Source organism: Vulpes lagopus, chromosome 12 (genome assembly GCF_018345385.1).
Source record: "Vulpes lagopus strain Blue_001 chromosome 12, ASM1834538v1, whole genome shotgun sequence".
NCBI classification, from domain to species: domain Eukaryota; kingdom Metazoa; phylum Chordata; class Mammalia; order Carnivora; family Canidae; genus Vulpes; species Vulpes lagopus.
The window spans coordinates 74304704-74321969 of record NC_054835.1 but is presented as its reverse complement, the minus strand read 5'-3'; the positions used below and the strand labels follow the sequence as shown (position 1 = coordinate 74321969).

The 17266-nt window shown below is 35.4% G+C and overlaps 1 long non-coding RNA gene across 1 annotated transcript in view; it reads left to right on the top strand.

Annotated features, from left to right (window-relative positions):
* Window positions 1-6019, top strand: part of LOC121472985 — a 78718-nt gene extending 72699 nt beyond the window's left edge. Inside the window, exon 3 of the long non-coding RNA XR_005983047.1 lies at window positions 5889-6019. This is a non-coding gene — a long non-coding RNA (uncharacterized LOC121472985). The remainder of the gene's footprint in view (window positions 1-5888) is intronic.
* The last annotated feature ends 11247 nt before the right edge of the window (window positions 6020-17266 follow it).

Sequence of the window (17266 nt, the reverse complement as noted above, 5' to 3'; positions counted from 1 at the left end):
TCCTTCAATGATAAAAACTCTCAACAAAATGGGTTTAGTGGGAATATATGTCAACATGATAAAGGGCATACATAAAAAATCAATAGTTAAGGTAGCAATGGTGAAACACTGAGTGCTTTTCCTCTAAGATCAGGAAGACATGGATCCCCACTTTTATTCAACATACAACTGGAAGTTCTAGTTACAGTAGTCAGACAATTAAAAATATGAAAGGCATCCACAGTAAAACTGTCCACTACTTGCAGATACTATGATACTATACATAGAAAACCCTAAAAGTCCACCAAAAACCAAGTAGAAGTAATAAAAGAGGTAATAAAATAATTCAGCAAAGTTGTGGGATAAAAACTTAATACACAGATCAGTTGAGATTCTGTATGCTATAACAAAGTAGCAGAAAAAGAAATTAAGAAAACAATTTCATTTACAATTGCACCAAAAAAGAAGAAAATACCTAGGAATAAGCTCAACTAAAGAGGTGAAAGACCTATACTCTGAAAAATGTAAGACCCTGGTGAAATGAAATTGAAGATGGCATAAACAAGATATTGGAAAGATATTCTATGCTCATGGATGAGAATAATCAATACTATTAAAATGTCTATGGTACCCAAAGCAATCTACAGATTCAGTGCAATCCATATCAAAATGTCAATATCATTTTTTACAAAATTTCTGTATGGAACCAAAAAAGAACCCAAATAGCTACAAAAATATTGAGAAAGAACAAAGCTGGAAGTATCATGATTGCAGATTTCAACATATATTATAAAGCTGGAATAATCAGAACAGGATAGTACTGGCTCAAAAACAGATACATAGATCAATGGGCCAGAATAGAGAACCCAGAAATAATCCCATACTTATATGGTCAATTAGTCTATGATAAAGAGGGCAAAAATATACGATGAGGAAATACAGTATCTTCAATAAATGGTGATGGGAAAACCAGATAGCTATATGCAAAAGAGTGCAATTGGATTACTTTCTTACACCATATACAGACATAAGCTCAAAATAGGTGAAAGATGTAAATATGAGACCTGAAACCATAAAACTTCTAGAAGAAAACATAGGCAATAATCTCACTGACATAGGCTTTAGTAAAATTTTTCTAGCTATGTCTCCTCCAGCAAGAGAAACAAAGCAAAATCAAACTATTGGTACTACAGCCAAATAAAAAGCTTTTGCACAGTGATGAAAGCCATCAATAAAACGGAAATGCATCCTACTGAATAGGAGAAGATATCTGTAGATGATATATCTGATAAGGGGTTAATATCCAAAATATATAAAGAACTTATACAACTTAAACATCAAAAAACAAAAACAAATAATTCTAGTAAAATCTAGGTGGGAGACCTAAAGAGACATTTTTCCAAAGAACACATACCATATAGATGGCCAACAGACACATGGAAAGATGCTCAATACCAGGATACATCAGGAGAATGCAAGTCAAAACTACAATGCATTATTACCTTACACCAGTCAGAATAACTAGTTTCAAAAAAGATAAGAAATAACAAGTATTGGTGAGGATGTAGAGAAATAGGAAATCTTGTGCTTTCAGCGGAAATATAAATTAGTGCAGCCACTGTGGACAGCAGTATGGATGTTCCTCAGAAAATTAAAAATAGAAATACCAAGTGATCCAGTAATTCTACTACTGAATATTTACAAAAAGAAAATGAAAACAGGGCCCCTAGGTAGCTCAGTGGTTGAGTGTCTGCCTTTGGCTCAGGTCATGGTCCCAGGGTCCTGGGATCAAGTCACATATCAGGCTGTGGGGAGCCTGCTTCTCCCTCTGTCTATATCTCTGCCTCTCTATGTTTTTCATGACTAAATAAATAAAATATCTTTTTTTAAAAAAGAAAATGAAAACACTAATATATATGTGTGTGTGTAAATATATATGTATATATATGTATATATATGCCTCTATGTTTATTGTAGCAGTATTTACAATCAAGATGTGGAAACATCTGGGGCATCTGTGTGGCTCATGAATAAATAAATAAAATCTTAAAAAAAAAAGATATGGAAACATCCTAAGTATCTATTAATAGATGGAGAAAGAAGATATGGGATATATAAAAATGGAATATCAGTCAGCTATAAAAAGTGATGAGATCTTGCCATTTGGGAAAACATGGATGGACCTAGAGGGTATTATGCTAAGTGAAGTGAGTCAGAGGAAAATAAATACCATATAATTTGAGTTGGTATGGAATCTTAAAAAATAAAACAATGCACACGCACACACACACACACACACACACTCACACACAAAGCATTAAAAAAACTATAAATCAAAAAAAACAAACGTTGTTTGTCAGAGGGAAGGGGGTTGGGGGGATAAGCACACTGGGGAATGGGGAGTGGAAAGTAGAATCTTCTGTCATAGGATGAATAAATCATGGAGATGAAAAGTACAGTATAGGGATATTGTCAATGGTATTATAATAGTGTTTTATCATGACGGTAGCTACACTTGTAGTGATCGTAACATAACACATAGAGTTGTGGAATAACTATGTCTTACACTTGAAACTAATGCAACGTTGTATGTTAATTATACTTCAAGTAAAAAAAAAAAACCTTGCCAACTTGGTAGTTTCTTAAATGTTAATTGCAAAGTTGATCTGAAAGCATTTCCTTTTTTATATTTTAAGATTTATTTATTCATGAGAGACACACAGAAAGAGGCAGAGATGTAGGCAGAGGGAGAAGCAGGCTCTGCACAGGGAACCCAATGGGGGACTCCATCCGGATTCCAGGATCATGCCCTGAGCTGAAGGCAGATGCTCAACCCCTGAGCCTCCCAGGTGTCCCTATCTGAAATCATTTCAATCAGCTTCTGTGTCTTTTACATTAAAATCCTATGGTTGGTCTTAAACTTTGAAGGAATCTTTTTACTACACACAATTTTGTAACATCATGCATTGATAATTTGGAATATCTTGGCATGCTAAGTTATGCAGATCTTCCAAATGTTGACATCTTTACTATTTAATATTTTAAAAGTATAGTTGTTAATACTGCCAGTGATTTTATCGAGTCAAATACTAGCAAGTTGCCGAGCTCACAGTGGCATATATAAATTTTCCAAGATTCTAACTTTCACACGAAAGCTCTAATTTTGTCATTAGTCACAAATACTGTCAGCTATTTCCTTGAAACAACAGGCTCACTTCTTTCTTTTTTTTTCCTCTCAGAAAATATTAGCAAAATATCCAAATTATTTTTTTTAAGATTTCATTTATTTATTCATGAGACACACACAAAGAGAGGTAGAGACATAGGCAAATGGAGAAGCAAGTTCCCGGCAGAGCTCCTGATGTGGGACTCAATCCCAGGATCCTGAGCCAAAAGCAGATGCTCAATCACTGAGCCTGAGGTGCCCCACAAAATATCCAAATTAAATGTGAGGTCTGGATGTGTTAGATTACTTAACAGGACAATCCTTTTACAATGTGTACATATTTTAAATTATCACATTGTAGACTTTAAATATCTTAAAATACTATTTGTCAAACATATGTCAATAGAGCTAAAAAACTTCTACCTAAAAAAAAAAACAAAAAACAAAACAAACTAATAAAATAAAGAACTTCTGGATGGAAGGACAAATGCAAACCAAAAGTGTAGAACTTATAAACTATAATAATAAACAATACTAACAGAATATATTTAAAGTAGTAGACAGGAGAAAAACATAATGCTTTACATACTCTATCAATGAAAATTAAAGAATGTAGGTATGAACTAATTACCTACTCAATAAAATAGAAAAGGTACAAAGGGAATCAAAAGGAAGGACAAGAAGTGCCTAGGTGGCTAGTCAGACTCTTGATCTCAGCTCAGGTCTTGATCTCAGGGTAATTAGTTCAAGCCCTACATTAAGCTTCATGCAGGGCACTGAGTGCACTTAAAAAAAAAGAAAGAAAGGACAAAATAGGGTGTATCAAGAAAAAAGAAAATAAGGCAGAACAAATAAAAATAATATAGTTAATAAATCAATTTGTTTATTTAAAAATTAATAGGCAAAAATAAAGAAAGGGAATTGGGGGAAAAACAGTTAAAAATTACAAAGGAAAACTAAACCTAACAGCCAGAAATTAAGAAAATTTAGATATTCTGTACTAGCCTATCCAAAAAATTTTGAAAATCGAGGTAAAATGGATGATTTTTGAGGAAAATACATAAATCGAATTTGATAATGGTGGAGGGAAAAACGCAAAACCAGACAGAAGAGAGAAAATTATAAAAATATACCCCACAAAAATTTATCAAGTTCAGATGATTCACTGAGGATATTCAGGTAATTTCACTGGGGGTGTTTAGCAACATCTAAAAGACCAGAAAATGAAATTTCTATATAAATTGTTCCAGGTTATAAGAAACTGATACTTAAACCTGAAGAATGGAGTCCCCCTCAGGTAAACTATTTACTAATCTTAATTATTAATATTAATGCAAAAATCCTAAGTAAAACATTGGCAAACAGATTTATGAGAATAAACATCCAGAGAATAACATGTTGTGATTTAACCTATCATCTTGAGCTATACTTGTTTTTCTCAGAGCTGCTCATTGTTCGAAGACTAAACTGCCTCTCTGCAGTCGTTGTGCATGCAAAGGATTCGGACAAATGACTCAAAGAAAAAAAACACAGTGAAGACATGGTGAATGGCCTCTGAACTACAAACGAGACCTGCTAATGAAACGCTTCTTCAGGGGAGTCTACAACCATAGTAAGGATCTGGACCATCCCTGGTGGTCTCTATTACAGCTTTGACCAAAGACTGAACTTAAAAGAAGAAGAAAAAGAGAGAAAAGAAGGAAGAAATCCCTTCCCAAATAGAAAAGATCTCCCTCATAGTCCAGCCAAACCAGTACGGGGTTTTAAGGAGTGTTCTGGAATTGTGTTGCCTGCTGAGGAAACATGGGGTTGATTTTGTCTTAGAAGATATTATTTGTGTTGTTTCAAAGGCAGGAAGTCAACAACATTTTGTTGACTGAAGTGAGTCTACCACGGATCTGCTGACTTTCAAGATAGGAGGCAGCTACTAACTCATTTCTTTTCAGAAAAATTTTCACTGTAGTGATCTGTCGTTGAACAATCAAACATGAAAATCAGTATTGTTTGTCAAGATCAAGTAACTCCCATTAATTAAAAGTTTTAAACCTCTTTTGTGTTCACTTGCAATCGTTGATAGAGATGATCTTTCTTAGAACTCTGAGAAATCACTATTTTATCTCTTGGAACTTGTGGATCAGAAGATGCCCTGTTTTAGCCAAGAAGAACAAGTTTAATATTTTGCGTTTTCTATTTAAAAGACCTTTTTTTTTTCCTATCATAAACTTAGCCCTGTTGATAAGCACACAGAATCTGAAACATTTTGTGTGTCATGTACACCTCTCCAGGTATCTGATAATTCATGTCTCTTCATTTCTTCAACTTTTAACATCTCTTCATAAAACAGTATGCTTCATTTATGTTTCACTAAGTGCAGTTTATTAATAACTATAAGTTCTTTCTTCTGGGAGAGGTAGAAAGAAGGTATGCTTTGACTTATTTTTCATTCAGCCATATGGATTTATTTTGGATGTATTAAGTATTTTTATCGTTGTGCAGCAGAATAGAATATTGTGGCAGAGACTGGTAATTACGTACCCAAGATCTATTCTCTTTTTTTTTTTAAGACAGAACTCCAGTTTGAGTTGAGGTTCTCAATGAAAGCCCTATGACTCTCTCAGCAGTAGTTCCCCAAGTGATCTAGAACTCACTCATGAGGCTTTAGGAAAAGACCTTTAAAAGTGGGCCGTTTAATGTCTTGTGATCATTTGCTCTCCCCATCTCCTTTCTTTTTTACCTTTTCTAGAATGGGGTATGATGCTGGAAGTGGAGAACCATTTTCTGAGGTGCATATTCCGCAGTTGCTGAATAACGGCAGTGGAAGGTACCTGGGACAGAGAAAACATCATAATGCCACTAAGCCAGCCCTGAATTTCCTCCCTCTAAATTTATTGTTAAATGATAGGGAATAAAAAAATAAATCCCACTGGTTTGTTTAAATGAAGTGTGCATGTGTGTGCTTATTATTTCCAACTAAATGCATCCCTAATTTTTACAAATAGCTCTGACTAAATGCTATTACTATGTGAAGTAATACCAATTTATTCTTAGTAGTCATAAAAGATAATAAAATTGCACTATTTTATAGTGACCTCATGTCACATATTGTGGACTTTAGCAAATATACTCAAGTTTTATGCTAGAAAAAGACACCAGGAAATAGTTATTTACAGGGTATACCTTTATGAGTCTAGGTTGGAAAGAACTTTATTTTTCTTGTGTTTGAGTATTTTTTTTTCAAGTGGCCAGGATGGTGTTACTGGTCTGTGTGTTCAAACAACAGAATAAAATGCAGTTCACACTGTTTTTTTTTTTTTTGAATATATGAACAAAAAGGTCAACTAAATCTTTCACAGTTCAAAACTGTTTTGGTATAATGTAGACATTGGGGATCCAAATGACACTATAGAAAATAATAATGAGATACTTTTCAATGATTCTTTATAAAGAGGACATTGGGATCTGTAGTCATGAAAATTGCAACCACCTTTTAAAAATCACACTATGACAAGGGATATAGCTTTGCATTTATTATTCTTTCACCAAGAGCAAAATTTACTCTTATTAAGTGCTTCTGCTTAACCAACCTTAAAATAATTTAATTTTGATCATTAATTCCTTATTAAAATACTAAATATAACAAAAGAGGGACAGATTTGATTGAATATTAAGGAACCTTTTGATTAACTCTGAGCTGAAAGCTTGCTGCCTCATCTTTTTCTTGTCATAAGAACACTCTCCTTTTTCATTATGTAAAATTAGTTACATTGGAGCAGTTATTTAGAAAAGAGCAAAGAAAATATTTGTTTTTTAATCATTGCTCCAAAGTTTTCAGGCCTCCTGCTTCAGGAATCTCCAAGTTAAGTTTATTTGAACACTTAAATGATCATTATTAAATATATAAACAAGCACTTAGGAAAATATATTTCAAGGATCCTGGGTCTAACAGCCCATCACACTTATGTTAATTTTAGAGGGCATTATATTAACAAATGAGCATTTACAATGACACAGGCGCACTCCTTCTTAAGATGCTAATCATTCCACCACAGGTGTGATTTCACTATGGCCTCAGTGGCATTCAGAACAAACTATCAGGAGAGCGGAGTCCTAGTTTTGAGTCTGTGTGCATAGTAGCTCTTGGAACTTGGGAAAGACTCAAATACTTTCTAGGTTTAGTTTCCAAATAGTGAAAGAGGGTACTGACATATATGCTGTTTAAGATTTTACCTATATCTGGAGAGCAATGAAATTTACAGAAGGATGGTAGGACATATTCTTTTATTCTTGATGCATTTTCCTACCAGGTCATGTTTGAGTTTCATCATTACCTCACTTTTCTGTGTCTATAGCACAAGCGAGTAGGGACAGCGTAAAGAATGTTGGCCTCGGAATTAGAAGACCAGAAAAGAACTGGACTGAGTAACAGTTTTACTGCTTAGTGCCTGTGCAACCTTTACAAAGCAATTAACCTTTAGACACTCAGTTTTATAATCTGCTAAATGGAGATTACTATTCCTCCAGATATAAACAATGGATAAGATAACTTTTCGAGACACCTATTAAAATGGGTAGCGCATTGTATGAAGTTAATAAATATTAGGCTAATTACAAGTATACTTTAAAAACAAACAGATAAACTCTGGCATGGAATACATTGGCTAATTATGATTTATTAGGTAGGTTGCTCAAATGACTTTGTTTCCAGGATAGAAGGAATCTTGTTTGTTCATATTATAATGCCAGCATCTTGAATTAGTTTGCCCTTAAAATTGCCTCCTTATTGAATTTGAATAATATTAACAAAGTGCCTGTACTCTGAAAGAGTAAGCGGGACAGTTTGTATATTTTGACGGAAGTCTTAGGAAGACGTGCATGATTTAGGGCTGCATGGAAGAGCACTTTAAGAAGACTTGTGGAAGTACATCTCAAAGGAAAAGGAAATAAACTGAGGCAAATAGAATACACTGAAAATGAAATTTTCCTATATGGTTAACCAAATGGGTTTGGGGTTTTTGTTAGAAGATGGAGAAGTTATTACTATCCCTTGAGGCTTATATTCCATATACATTATATTAATATAAACTATAATCAAGGCAGAGTCTTTCTATTTTTGTTTTTTTTTCTAATAATTTCCTCTGAAAATGGGTAAAATCAAATGACCATTTTAAAATTTGCTAATTGTTTTTCTATACTGTTGAAATTAACTCACTTTTGATCTTTTGCCATGATGTATTTATACTACAATATCTATGAGTTCTCTAGGAAGGTTTTCTTAGTCTTATATTAATTCTGCGGTCTTTGTTATCAAATCTGCCTCTTAGCTGGGAGACATAGTATTTAAATACAACTTACATATTAATTATTATGTTTACTTGTGACACAACCAAATGTAGACCTCTGTGAAAAAGTTTTTCTTGCTCACTGGTCTCCAAACATCAATGGAGTAATAGAACTAGTATTTTTCAAAGTAATCCCTATGGTTTGGTCATTATGACAACCTGTGCTAAACCAACTTTTCCTGCTGTCCTAGAATCTGATAAAGTCATTTGAGTTACTTAGCAGTGATTCATAATACACTAAATAATTCCACATCGGGGTTTGTCTATGTTTCAATATGTGATTTAACACAGATGAATACCAATCCAGCCTCTTGTCCCCCTCCAGTTACAGTTACTATTTCCACTTTTAGGTCTGAAACATTCAGTTATCTATTCTGGTCCTCTTTTAAAAGTTTTTGAAGGCTCATGATCTTATAAATGTCCAAAAGAGAATTTTAAAATTGCCTGCATATTGACGTTTAAGTTAGATCAGATGACACTGAGGAACTTCGTGTTTTATTTTTAGGCATCTCTGTATTTTTCTGTAGACATAATATTAGAAAAAAATGTTTTTTTTTGAGATATTATGTATCATGACAATGTCTCTTAAAATCTTTTTTTTTTAATTTTTATTTATTTATGATAGTCACACACACAGAGAGAGAGAGAGAGAGAGAGAGGCAGAGACACAGGCAGAGGGAGAAGCAGGCTCCATGCACCGGGAGCCTGACGTGGGATTCGATCCCGGATCTCCAGGATCACGCCCTGGGCCAAAGGCAGGCGCTAAACCGCTGCGCCACCCAGGGATCCCTCTTAAAATCTTTAATGTTTAAAACTTTTCTAATGTTCTCAGTTGGGTGAGAGAGACTGTGAGAGACTGGATACACAAACAATGGCCAGATTATATATTAAAATAAGCCTCTGACCTACAGTCTGTAGTAACCAGCTCAGGAAATCAACTCATTGTTACAGTCACCAATACATGAAACCATCCTATTATTTATAAGCCAAACTTGTAGAAAGTTAGGCCACTATCTCTAGACAATACTCCACAAAGCCAAGCATTAGCCCTTGTAGCAGTTGGCCCCAAATAGCCAGGGCTTGATTGATAGTTGATAGCTTCCCTAATAAGTGTCCTGCTTCCAACTTTGTTTCAACCAGCAAATGCTAACTATGCACCCCTACCCAAATACACATGATACCTCCCTTCTCATAAGCCTGCCAATACCCATGTCATCAGGACATCAGGACACCTGAAGCCTTCTACTTTTTCTTTTTCCTTCATAAAGTTTTCCTGCTCATAATCCTGTCTTTGAGTTTCTGTCAAAATGCAAGTGACAGCCTGATTCCCTTGCTAGAGCAAGCTCTGAATAAAAAGCCTTTGCCTGTAGTCATTTGGTTCTTTTTTTCTTTTCTCTTTCTATACTTGCTTAGCCTCCATAAAGTGAGTTTGCTTTAATACCTTTGATGTGAACATTGTTATCTGTTAGGATCTATGCCAGGCACAAAGTTATGACAATAAACTAGAGAAGTGAAGTTCATACCTTACCCAACACCTAAATAGTAAAGAAAATAAGCAAACAAATAGAAAATATTAATATTATGGGCTCACTTTGAAGACAAAGACATAAATTGTTATTGGAATACAGAGTGATCTTCAGGAAGGAGACTATGTAGCTAAAAAAGACGAGTATATATATGTTCTTTAATAAAAATATGTAACAATATATTTAATTAGCACCAATTACCTCCTTTATCTTTTACTTTTAAATTTATTTACAGAAGGGTCTTTTTTTCATTATTGTGGCTTTATAGTATTTGCAATATGCACATGCCTTCAGATTTCCTATTCTGATATGTATTCAGCGGAGCATCTTTTTTCCCTTTGAATTAATGAGATTAGACACTTCCTTGAGTATTTTGTCAATGTTTCCTCTTAGATTCTCATGTTTTTGACATTCTGTATGGGTTAAAAGGAAGATTTTTTTTTTTTTTGTAATTTGGACTTGATGATTAGTATTCTCTGTCTCACATTTAAATAAAGTCATTTAATTTAAATTTATAAAATATTCTTTGAAAAATTTTGAGCATGCTATTGAACAAAAAAATTCCTTCTTCTTTTGGGGCTAAGATGGGGTATCTGCTATCCAGTATTGTTAGCTGCTTAATTCTTTTTGAAATTTGAATACTATTCAATAGTGTTAAACTATTGCTCCTCAAAGTCTGTACTTCAAAAAAAAATGAACTATACCTAAAACTATATCTAACATAATTATGCCAAATTCATAAATTTGTTTTTGATCAAGTTGATTCATAATGAACTGCAGAAAAGTCTAGTATTTATTCTTCACAGATGACTATCCCAATTATGCCTTTTTTTTTTCATTCTCTTTTTAGTAGCTGGACAAATAAGTTGTCTCAACTGGTTCATCATGTGACATTTTTAGTGATTAGAAATCCTTCTTTCTAATTTAACTTATCTTTGATAATAGACTATTGTCCATACTTAACTTATCTTTGTTAAGATAGCTAAACAAGACTATTGTCCATACTTGATTATTTGTGGTTAAAATTTGGGGATGTGCAAAGTGTCTTGACAAGAAAGAGGAACATATGAGTAATTGAGAGAGCTAACGTTGGTTTAAAAACACATAGCTGGTTGTGAATCTTAAGTGGCATTTTACGATCAAGAAAACAAGGTTAGCAAATTCTTCCAAAAATATAATTTTCAGATAGCCACTGAGTATTTAGTTATAAAACATATGAATATATCAGAACACACACATATTTTAGATTAATTAACAAGTGGTAAAGCCTACACACAAAATAAGGAAAATCACTTAGAAGAGAAGAACTAATCACAGACAGCACTCTAAATAGATATCAGTGATGAACTCCCAGTAATTTTGGAGAATATCTTTAAAACCAGATAACATAATGCTTCCAAAGACTAAGTTTTTTTTTTTGTTTTTTTTTTTGGGGGGGGGGTGTGATTGTAGACAAGCTATCTTCACTTTCAGGATGAGAATCTAGCTAGAAAACCCTCCTAAAACCAATATAAAGTCAAGATTCTAAAAATGCTACAGTCTGAGAAATAAAACCAAAATAGTCAGAAGAAAGTTCCCCAGTAGAAGCATAACCATCTTGTACTCAGCTTTGAACGGTGCTGACAGTGGTAAAAGGTGAAAAAGACAAAACAATAACAGCAACAACAGCAACAGCAACAAAACCCTTGTGTGATTTTTCCAAAGCCACTAGCTTATCTTCACTTGGGTTTGGGATCTAAGTACCCACTATTTATATATCCTCCTCACCCATTCACTGGAAAACAATAGCAACAACAATGTGAAAGGACCAATGTAAAATTACAGTGCACACTTTTTAGGAAAACCCTCAGTACCATGGAAAAACAACTGCTAGAGAAGTCAGGCTCAATCCAGGTTGGCTGGTACCTCTCTGTGGGAAGCCCCCCAGAATTGAAATTATTCATTTAACTACAATGAACAAAAATTACATAACACAAAAATGACAAGGCACATTTAATAAGAGTCATAAAAATCAGCATATTTTCAGGGAAAAAAAGATAAAAAGACCAGAATTACAAAAAATTCAGATGAAGATGTTCATATTACCCAATCTTTATTATTATTATTATTCAAACTTTTAAAAAATGTTTTGAATGTTTTGTTTCTTAAATTCCACATATGAGTGAAATCATACAGTATTTGTCTTTCTCAGTGACTTATTTTGCTTAGCATAATAATCTCTAGCTCCATCTACGTTGTTGCAAATGGCAAGATTTTTTTAAAGATTTTATTTATTTATTCATGAGAGACACACACACAGAGAGAGAGAGAGAGAGAGAGAGAAAGAGAGAGAGAGAGAGAGGCAGAGACACAGGCAGAGGGAGAAGCAGGCTCCACGCAGGGAGCCGGAAGTGGGACTTGATCCTGGGACTCCAGGATCACGACCTGAGCCAAAGGCAGATGCTTTAACTGCTGAGTGACCCAGGCATCCCACAAATGGCAAGATTTCAATGTCACCTCTTCTGTATCCTTTTGTCGAGGTGAGAAAGAATGGGTTAAATAGGTGATGGGAATTAAGAAGTGCACTTGTAGTGATGAGCACTAAGTGATGTATGGAAGTGTTGAATCATCAGGACACCTGAAATGAATATTTTATTTTATGTTAACTAACTGGAATTTAAATAAAAACTTTAAAAATTTTCTCTATGTTTAAAGGAATAAAAGTTGGATTTTAATCAATGAAAAAGAAGCAATAATATACTAAAATACTCTAAAATATTTGAAAAAGAACATGTAGAACTTCTAAACATGGGGCAATAGGAAGCACAGGATTGAGTTCCTTTTAAGAGGAGGAACAGAGAAAATGCGCTTCACATTTACTTCATATTCCTACCTAATAACAAATTTAAAAATACAGAATGGGGAGGGAGACGGGACACAGTGGACACAATAAAGAGCAACTGGTGAAAAACTAGTGGAACAGGAACAGAATATGAGGTACCAATGTTCTTAAAACGTGACAGTCAAGGGATCAGAGGAAGGGGATGCAGGGAAAAGGCCTCAGAAGTCTGCACAGGAATTTCACCAAGGTAGTGGTCAATGTTAACCTATGTGTAGGGCAAAACTCTGCAAGGCCTGGAAAAGAGCAGGTGTCATGAAACTAGTAGCTGAAAAAAGACTTTGGAGATGATTTCACTGTGCCAGAGAGATACTGGTGTTCTTGTCTGGCAATAGTTTCAAAACTGGTGCATAACTTGATAATTTAGTTGAGATACCAGAAATATTTTATTTTGGATATAGGGCCATTCCCTGGGAATAAAGGAAACATTCTATTTTTTTTTCCTTTTGTGATTCTTTTTTTTTTAATTAATTTTTATTGGTGTTCAATTTACCAACATACAGAAAAACACCCAGTGCTCATCCCGTCAAGTGTCCACCTCAGTGCCCGTCACCCATTCCCCTCCAACACCCGCCCTCCTCCCCATCCACCACCCCTAGTTCATTTCCCTGAGTTAGGAGTCTTTATGTTCTGTCTCCCTTCCTGATATTTCCCAACATTTATTTTCCCTTCCTTTATATTCCCTTTCACTATTATTCATATTCCCCAAATGAATGAGAACATACACTGTTTGTCCTTCTCCGATTAACTTATTTCACTCAGCATAATACCCTCCAGTTCCATCCACCTTGAAGCAAACGGTGGGTATTTGTCGTTTCTAATTGCTGAGTAATATTCCATTGTATACATAAACCACATCTTCTTTATCCATCATCTTTCGATGGACACCGAGGCTCCTTCCACAGTTTGGCTATTGTGGCCATTGCTGATAGAAACATCGGGGTGCAGGTGTCCCGACGTTTCATTGCATCTGAATCTTTGGGGTAAATCTCCAGCAGTGCAATTGCTGGGTCGTAGGGCAGGTCTATTTTTAACTCTTTGAGGAACCTCCACACAGTTTTCCAGAGTGGCTGCACCAGTTCACATTCCCACCAACAGTGTAAGAGGGTTCCCTTTTCTCCGCATCCTCTCCAACATTTGTTGTTTCCTGCCTTGTTAATTTTCCCCATTCTCACTGGTGTGAGGTGGGATCTCATTGTGGTTTTGATTTGTATTTCCCTGATGGCAAGTGATGCAGAGCATTTTCTCATGTGCATGTTGGCCATGTCCATGTCTTCCTCTGTGAGATTTCTCTTCATGTCTTTTGCCCATTTCATGATTGGATTGTTTGTTTCTTTGGTGTTGAGTTTAATAAGTTCTTTATAGATTTTGGAAACTAGCCCTTTATCTGATATGTCAATTGCAAATATCTTCTCCCATTCTGTAGGTTGTCTTTTAGTTTTGTTGACTGTTTCCTTTGCTGTGCAAAAGCTTCTTATCTTGATGAAGTCCCAATAGTTCATTTTTGCTTTTGTTTCTTTTGCCTTTGTGGATGTATCTTGCAAGAAGTTACTGTGGCTGAGTTCAAAAAGGGTGTTGCCTGTGTTCTCCTCTAGGATTTTGATGGAATCTTATCTCACATTTAGATCTTTCATCCATTTTGAGTTTATCTTTGTGTATGGTGCAAGAGAGTGGTCCAGTTCCATTCTTCTGCATGTGGATGTCCAATTTTCCCAGCACCATTTATTGAAGAGACTGTCTTTCTTCCAACGGATAGTCTTTCCTCCTTTATCGAATATTAGATGACCGTAAAGTTCAGGGTCCACTTCTGGGTTCTCTATTCTGTTCCATTGATCTATGTGTCTGTTTTTGTGCCAGTACCACACTGTCTTGATGACCACAGCTTTGTAGTACAACCTGAAATCTGGCGTTGTGATGCCCCCAGCTATGGTATCTTTTTTAAAATGCCCCTGGCTATTCGGGGTCTTTTCTGATTCCACACAAATCTTAAAATAATTTGTTCTAACTCTCTGAAGAAAGTCCATGGTATTTTGATAGGGATTGCATTAAACGTGTAAATTGCCCTGGGTAACATTGACATTTTTACAATATTAATTCTGCCAATCCATGAGCATGGAATATTTTTCCATCTCTTTGTGTCTTCCTCAATTTCTTTCAGAAGTGTTCTATAGTTTTTAGGGTATAGATCTTTTACCTCTTTGGTTAGGTTTATTCCTAGGTATCTTATGCTTTTGGGTACAATTGTAAATGGGACTGACTCCTTAATTTCTCTTTCTTCAGTCTCATGTGTATAGAAATGCCATTGATTTCTGGGCATTGATTTTGTATCCTGCCACGCTACCAAATTGCTGTATGAGTTCTAGCAATCTTGGGGTGGAGGCTCTTGGGTTTTCTATGTAGAGTATCATGTCATCGTCGAAGAGGGAGAGTTTGACTTCTTCTTGCCAATTTGAATGCCTTTAATGTCTTTTTGTTGTCTGATTGCTGAGGCGAGGACTTCCAGAACTATGTTGAACAGCAGTGGTGAGAGTGGACATCCCTGTCGTGTTCCTGATCTTAAGGGAAAGGCTCCCAGTGCTTCCCCATTGAGAATGATATTTGCTGTGGGCTTTTCGTAAATGGCTTTTAAGATGTCGAGGAAAGTTCCCTCTATCCCAACACTCTGAAGTGTTTTGATCAGGAATGGATGCTGTATTTTGTCAAATGCTTTCTCTGCATCTAATGAGAGGATCATATGGTTCTTGGTTTTTCTCTTGCTGATATGATGAATCACATTGATGGTTTTACGAGTGTTGAACCAGCCTTGTGTCCCAGGGATAAATCCTACTTGGTCATGGTGAATAATTTTCTTAATGTGTTGTTGGATCCTATTGGCTAGTATCTTGTTGAGAATTTTGCATCCATGTTCATCAGGGATATTGGTCTGTAATTCTCTTTTTTGGTGGGGTCTTTGTCTGGTTTCGGAATTAAGGTGATGCTGGCCGGATAGAACGAATTTGGAAGTACTCCATCTCTTTCTATCTTTCCAAACAGCTTTAGTAGAATAGGTATGATTTCTTCTTTAAACGTTTGATAGAATTCCCCTGGGAAGCCATCTGGCCCTGGACTCTTGCATCTCGGGAGGTTTTTGATGACTGCTTCAATTTCCTCCCTGGTTATTGGCCTGTTCAGGTTTTCTATTTCTTCCTGCTCCAGTTTTGGTAGTTTGTGGCTTTCCAGGAATGCGTCCATTTCTTCTAGATTTCCTAATTTATTGGCGTACAGCTGTTCATAATATGTTTTTAAAATCGTTTGTATTTCCTTGGTGTTGGTAGTGATCTCTCCTTTCTCATTCATGATTTTATTAATTTGAGTCTTCTCTCTCTTCTTTTTAATAAGGTTGGCTAATGGTTTATCTATCTTATTAATTCTTTCAAAGAACCAACTCCTGGTTCTGTTGATCTGTTCCACAGTTCTTTTGGTCTCGATATCATTGAGTTCTGCTCGAATTTTAATTAACTGTCTTCTTCTGCTGGGGGTGGGGTCTATTTGTTGCTTTTTCTCTAGTTCCTTTATGTGTAAGGTGAGCTTTTGAATTTGAGATCTTTCCAGTTTTTGAATGGATGCTTGTATTGCGATGTATTTCCCCCTCAGGACTGCTTTTGCTGCATCCCAAAGATTTTGAACGGTTGTATCTTCATTCTCATTAGTTTCCATGAATCTTCTCAATTCTTCCTTAATTTCCTGGTTGACCTTTTCATCTTTTAGCAGGATGGTCCTTAACCTCCACGTGTTTGTGGTCCTTCCATACTTCTTGTTGTGATTAAGTTCTAATTTCAAGGCATTATGGTCTGAGAATATACAGGGGACTATCCCGATCTTTTGGTATCAGTTCAGACCCGATTTGTGACCCAGTATGTGGTCTATTCTGGAGAAAGTTCCATGTGCACTTGAGAAGAATGTGTATTCAGTTGAGTTTGGATGTAAAGTTCTGTAGATATCTGTGAAATCCATCTGGTCCAGTGTATCATTTAAAGCTCTCGTTTCTTTGGAGATGTTGTGCCTTAGAAGACCTATCCAGGGTAGAAAGAGCTAGATTGAAGTCACCAAGTATAAGTGTATTATTATCAAGGTATTTCTTGCGTTTGGTTATTAATTGGTTTAAATATTTGGCAGCTCCCACATTCGGGGCATATATATTGAGGATTGTTAAGTCCTCTTGTTGGATAGATCCTTTGAGTATGAGATAGTGTCCCTCTTCATCTCTCACTATAGTCTTTGGGGTAAATTTTAATTTATCTGATATAAGAATGGCAACCCCTGCTTTCTTTTGAGGACCATTTGAATGGTAAATGGTTCTCCAACCTTTTATTTTCAGGTTGTAGGAGTCCTTCTGTCT